We start from the raw sequence: 6,802 nt of genomic DNA on the forward strand, positions 1-6,802 counted from the left end.
TGTTTTTGCTGTTTTGAACCAAGAGGCCAGTGGCAATTTTACCACAGCCTCGAGAATAACACTGTGTGCTTTCCTGGGGGTTGGGGATTTAGCTCAGTGGTAGAGCGCTTGCCTAGAAAGTGCAAGGCCCTGGGTTCGGTCCTCAGCTCCGAAAGAAAGAAAGAAAAGGAAAAAAAAAAAAAGAATAAAGGCAGAAGACTGTGTGCTCTTTTATATTTTAGATTAGATTAGATTAGATTTTTGATATGTAGTCCTGGATGAGTTCTAGAACTCCATATGTAGACCAGAACTCAACTCACAGAAATCTTCCTGCCCCTGCTTCCCAAGTACTGGGATTAAATGTGTGTGCCACCACACCCAGCCAACGTTTTAAAATTTTTAATTATAATTTTATTTATTTTGGCTAGGGCATGCCACGATACGCCATATGAAGATCGGGGGACAGTTGTAGGAGTCGGTTCTCTTGCCGCAGGTGATGAGCTTTGAGATGGAATTCAAGTCGCCAGGCTTTAACTGTTGAGCAGAATCGCCCAACACCCTGAGTTCAGTCAGGACTTTCTATTGCAGTCTCTTGCGCCCCCTGCTGGCACACATGAAGTAATTGTAAGCTATTTGTAGTGGAATGGAAAAGAACGAATCCCAAAACATTCACAGAAACATGTTTGAAAGAGACATTAACAATGTGTGTGTGTGTGTACGTGTGTGTGTGTGTGTGTGTGTGTGTGTGTGTGTGTGTGTGTGTGTGTGTGTGCTGTCCTCTCTCTGTGGCACCATCCTTGGGAAATTCAACCTCATAGTGATGGTCCATCCAAATTTTCTCTCTGACTTCCTCACCGACAGAGACCTCTTCTCCTAAACCCAACCATCCCGAAAGAAACCCTGACTTCATCTCCATAGACCTCTCACGTAACCAAAATCATGAACTTAATCATCCTGTCCGATCATCTGAGTGAAAGCTATGAACTCACTGAGCCTTCTAATCTCTGTCTCTCCTGACCTAATCTCTAGTCTAACCTGGGCTCGTCTCTCTTAATTTGGCTTGTCTCATTACTACTCACAAAGGCCAGAACTCCTCTCAACCCCTCCGTCTCCATCTCCAACTCATCCATCGATGGTTTCCATTTTCTTTAAATGATGAAACTCAGTCGTGGTCATCTTTCCTACCAGCCTCTCAAACCCCTTATTCCCCCTCCTTTCTTCCTCTTATTCTCTGCGCCTCCCATTTTTTTTTTTACCGGGAGCCTCTCTTTGCTTTTTCTTGAGAAACCGGAAGTCATTTAAGCCCCATTCCTACCCCCTTACATCTACTGTGCGGCATTCTTTCCTGGCACTACACGTCCACCCACCCTGCTCCATCATCTTTCCCCTACCCAACTTTTTTCTCATTGTGTATCCCGCCTTCTCTCTACCTAATCAGTAGCTTTCTCTTTAATAGATTAGCTTCACTTAGATATAGCTTCATGGGCATGACATCCGCTGTCACACTGGGCCCTTGATTTAATTAAGTTTTAAACAAGAAGCCTGTCCTCCCATTATAGAATGCTCTCTTGCTCTCCCTGGGCCATGGTGGCACACACCTTTAATCCCAGTACTGGGGAAACAGGGGCAGGCAGATCTCTGGAGTTCAAGGCTAGACTGGTCTATGGAGAGTTCCAGAACAGCCAGGGTTACACAGAAACCCTGTCCGAAAACAAAACAAAATGAAAGAAGAATCTTCTACTGTTCTCTGCTTCCTGTCTACTCTTTCCATCTCACTTAGCTGACTCAGTTTACCCCCTCTGCTCCAGAAAGATTCCTATCCCAACGCTTTTCTCTGAAAACCGCCTTCCAGGTTTCCATCGTCCTTCCTCGTGTGGCATATCCACCAGAGAAGACTACTCCAACATAGGCTAAAACTAAACCTAAGAAAAAGTCTTTATCAGCCAACCAGCATCTACACTGCGTGTTTGGGATCCCGACGTAGCACTGAACCTTTCTCAGGTGAGCTTTTAAGCACAAAAACCATGTTCTAGGTTTGACGTACCGCAGTTAACAAGAACAGTGAGCCCAAAGTGCAACTACAGAAGCCGAAAGACAAGGTTGGTAGCACATTCAGAGACTTTCCAGAAGTGTGGGCTTAGATGGATTAGGTCTTTGTTCTTGTTTTGGCATGTGTTGTGTGCTGCGTTTCATGGCCTAAGTAGAACTTCCACCGTGGAGACAGTTGTGCTAAGGTCTAGATGCCCACTAAAATCTGGCATCTGTGACACGTCTCATGGTGGAATTCAAGGGACGCTGGCCTTTTCTTGTTCCTGAAGGCTCTCCTCTGCATATATTTTCATTTGTGTCCTGTGGTTTTTTTGGAAGGAGGTGGTATTTGTTTTTCTCAGAAATCCTGAGGAACAAACTCAGGGCCTTCAGCCTACTGCATAAATTGTCTACCTCTGAGCTATATGTATATATATATGTATATAGCCTGGTCCCTTCTGAAGGCTCCCGTCTTTATTCTTCACCCAAGTACCAGGTTGACTGCTTTTCCAGCACTATTCTCAATTAAAAACTGTATGATTATTCGTGTATTCTGTTCTTTTCCTTTTATTGGACACTATGGTCTTTGGTCAGGGATCAAGTACTTAATATAGTGTCTTGCATGTAGAAGCAGCCCACTGACGTTTACTGGGCGAATGAATAGATGGATGGGCAAGAAAATTAAAGATCTTGATAAGAATTTGAAATGTCAGTAACATATAAATTTAGTTGTGAGAAATTTTAAAGCTAGAATATATATATATATGTATATATATATATATATCAAGATGCAAGGAGAGACTATAAAACACTGCACACAGAGATCTGAAGGGATAGATGGTTTCTGCCAAAATCAACGCTGAAATGTAAGATTTTTAAGACTGTGCTGGTAGTTCTCAATGATGACTAGGTTGTGGGTGGTCCTGGTATATTTGAACAAGGTTTACTGAAAGCCAGGGTCGATGTTAGAAAGATGGTTAAGTGCATGGGAACAGTAGGGCCTCTTCCAGAGGACCCGCAAGGTGGTTTAAGTCTGAAGGTAACTCCAGTTCCAGGGGATCGAACTTCCTTTTCTGGCCTCCTCAAAGCAGGTGCATAAATATACATGTAGGCAAAACATCCATACACATAAGATTAAAAATATATTTAAAAGAAGAAAGTTGGATGTCGCTGGAATTGAAGACACCGAGCAGCTCTGAGCTTGCAGAACAGACCGATCGTGAATATTCAAAGAACCAGACAGACACGGAAGTTGGAGTGAAAGGGAAGCCAGGGTGAACGCTTTCAATGAGCTCTAAGATTAACACTTCTATGTGTACTGCCTGCTTTGTGCCTGGGCTGAGGAACCCCAAGAAACCCTGCCTCCGGTTCTATAATCCGCATCGGAGATGAAAACATTGAGGCGGTAGAGGTCGCTCCTCTCAGGTCTCACAATTAGCAAAGAGAACTGCTGCAGGAACCCAGGCTGTTTGAAGGGAGAGCAATCCGCCTCTTGGGATGTTTGACTGGGAGGGAGGGTAATGATGCCATTAAACATGGATAAGATGGGAACCAGACATCCAGGACTTTGGATTTCATGCTGAGCTTGTACCAGTCCTGGCAACAGGCTGACTTTGAAGGAGATCAGACTGAACGTAAAGAAAGGTTCTAGGCAGATCAGTCAGACCGCAGAGACAGCTAGCTAGTCTCTAATGGCCCAAGAAGCAGGCAGACCCTTCAGAAACTCTGATACCACGATCAAGAGCGAAGTTGAGCAGCCTTATTTTGGAAAGAAACAGGGCGTGGCGATACAGGAGGCCGGCGGGAGTGAGGGCGCTGCAGGGAGTTGCCACAGGATGCGGCTGAAGCTCGCCTAGCTGGCAGTAGGGCAGCCATCCTGGTGGCCTTTCGTGTGCCTGGACAGCCTGTACCCACATGGGGACACCGCGGGAGCAGACTGGCAAAGAACTTTCGTGAGGGGTCTTCAAAGGATTCTGGGCGACACTTTCAAAACTGCAGCCAGCTCTCATTCCGCTCCTCATTCCTTGCTCCTTTTGGGAAACCAGCTAGGTCTGATTGGAGAGAGGTCGCAGAGACTTCCGGCAGGGGGCAGCGCAGGCTTGTAATAGTCCTTGGCTGGCCTGCTCTGTATCTCCTTGGTATTTTCTCAGTGTCTTGCTTCAGCCTGCTGAGGACAATGCTCAAGGACTTCATTTTTATGACTAGGAGACTCAGGTCAATGCTGTAGGGGGCGAACCGGGTGGAAAGGGCAGGGGAAGCGCGAAGAGGGAACCTTCCGGCGATCACATCACAGGAAGCTGCCCTGGCAGATGGGGGCACTTGAGCCAGCTTTGCAGGACACTGCTCCATGTGCCTCTTCTTTTCTCTCCCACCCGACTCCACTGGCTCCAAAAGAGCAAAGAAATGTCAGGAGGGGCCACCCCTAGGTAAGGCATGGTGCCTTCTAAGGGAGGCTCCTCCTTTTGAGATCCATCTTGGGAAGAGACAGGCATACATAAAAGAATCGAGAATTGCAGCCATGTCGTTAAACCTACCAGTCTGCTAGAAAGGAAAGAGGCTTAGAATGATTGTTGAGAACTCCCCCAGCCATAGCCCGACTTGAGTCTGTTCCAACCGGGTGTCAAACCATGACAAAAGGCCCCTTGGTCCTTCACAGTCTGTTTCAGTATATTTCCTTACTGTGTTTCTCTTTTATTTATTATTATTGTGTGTTCGTGAGTGATGGGGCCCTGCATCCGTGGCGGTCAGAAGACAATTTTGTGCAGTCGATTTCTGCCTTCCATGTTTATATAGTTTCCAGGAATGGAACTGGAGTCACCAGACTTGTAAGCAAGAACTTTTACCTACTAAGCTATCTGTTTGGCCCTCTATTTTCTTTTCTTTTCATGTATGTATGTATGTATGTATGTATGTATGTATGTATGTATGTATGTATTGTCTGTAAGTATACTGTCGCTGTCTTCAGACACACCAGAAGAGGGCATCAGATCTCATTACAGATGGCTGTGAGCCACCATGTGGTTGCTGGGATTTGAACTCAGGACCTCTGGAAGAGCAGTCAGTGCTCTTAACCGCTGAGCCATCTCTCCAGCCCAGCCCACTATTTTCTTAACTGTAGTAAAATACACAAGTAACCATTTTTTTAAGCGCTCAGTTCCATGGTGATGATGCTGTTGTGCTAGATTACTGTGGTTTCCACAAATGTGAGTGAAGCACAAGACTAGGAAGATGGCTCTGCACGGGCCAAGTACCTTCCACTCAAACATGAGGTCCTGGGTCAGATCACCGACAACACACACACACTCACACACTCATACACACACTCACACACAAACACACACACACTCACACACACATACTCATACACACACTCACACACAGTCACACACTTGCACACACACTCACACACACTCTCTCACACTCACTCACACACACTCATGCACTCACACACTCTCACACTCACACACACATTCACACACTCACACACACTCTCACACTCACTCACACACACTCATGCACTCACACACTCTCACACTCACACACACATTCACACACTCACACACACTCTCACACTCACACACATACTCACACACTCACACACTCACATTCACACACACTCACATACACTCACACACACTCACGCACTCACACACACTCACACACACATACTCACACACATACACACACACACACACACACACACACACACACAGAACAGAAGTGTGGTAAGCCTAAAGGCACTGACCTGAAGGGTGACCTTGCTGAGGAGAAACTCAGAAGGAATTACAAGGTGGATGCAAGGTTCTGTAGGTTGCTGTGCACCTCAACTGAGTGCCCGAACTTCCCAGATGCCTCGACCCCAGTATCTCAGTCACATCTTCCTGCTGTCTTCCCCACCACACAAAGACTCATGCTCAACTAGGAGTCTTCAAAAATGAACCCATGGAAAAGAACCTGTATAATCGGGCAGAGTGGCGCATGCTTTTAATCTCAGCCCTCGGGAGGCAGAGACAGTGGAATCCTGTGAGTTTTTAGGCCAACTTGCTCTATCAAACCACAGGCCAACCAAGGCTACACTGGATCCTGTATCGAAAACACAAAGGAAAAAGAAAAAAAAAAGAATAGAGAAAAAGAAAGAAGAAAGAAGTCGCCCATGCAGAGAGTGGTTGAGAAGCTGTAATTACTCGTGACCACATTTTTTTCTTTTCTTTTTCTTTTTTCTTTTATTTCTTCCTCTGTTTCTTCTTGTTCTTTTTCTTCTTCCTCCTCCTCCTTTCCCTCCTCCTCTTCCTTATCCTCTTCCTCTTCTTCAAGTTAAGACAGTTCCACCATGTAGTTCAGACTGGCTTGGAGCTCGAGTGGACTGGTATCCACTGCTAGAGAGATGGGAAAGGGCTCTACATGCAGTGAATTAATTCACTCTAGACCACCAAAAAAAAAAAATGATTTGTTGAATACAACAAGAAGCCATAGGGCTGGGAAGTAACCAGAATGCTGACTGTAGTGTTCGATAGGTGAGTCGGGGGAAGGTAGGATGTGCAGTTTCCAAGCATATAATTCATACAGGGTGAAGAATAGTCCTGATTGACCAGTATGCAGTTTTGGGAATTCAATGCAAGCTATGGAGAAGGGAAACTTCTGAAAAGAAGCTGTGTCTGCAGAGACTGGCCGGTTGATGAGAATGTCAACACTTTGGAGAAATTAGAATATTGCAGGTCCACAGGCTAATTGCCTTGTCTGGGGCAGCCATTCCTTGTTCATTTCTGCGTCTGAACTAATTCTATCTTGTGACTAA

This window comes from Rattus norvegicus, chromosome 18 (genome assembly GCF_021556685.1).
Source record: "Rattus norvegicus strain SHRSP/BbbUtx chromosome 18, alternate assembly SHRSP_T2T, whole genome shotgun sequence".
NCBI classification, from domain to species: Eukaryota; Metazoa; Chordata; class Mammalia; order Rodentia; family Muridae; genus Rattus; species Rattus norvegicus.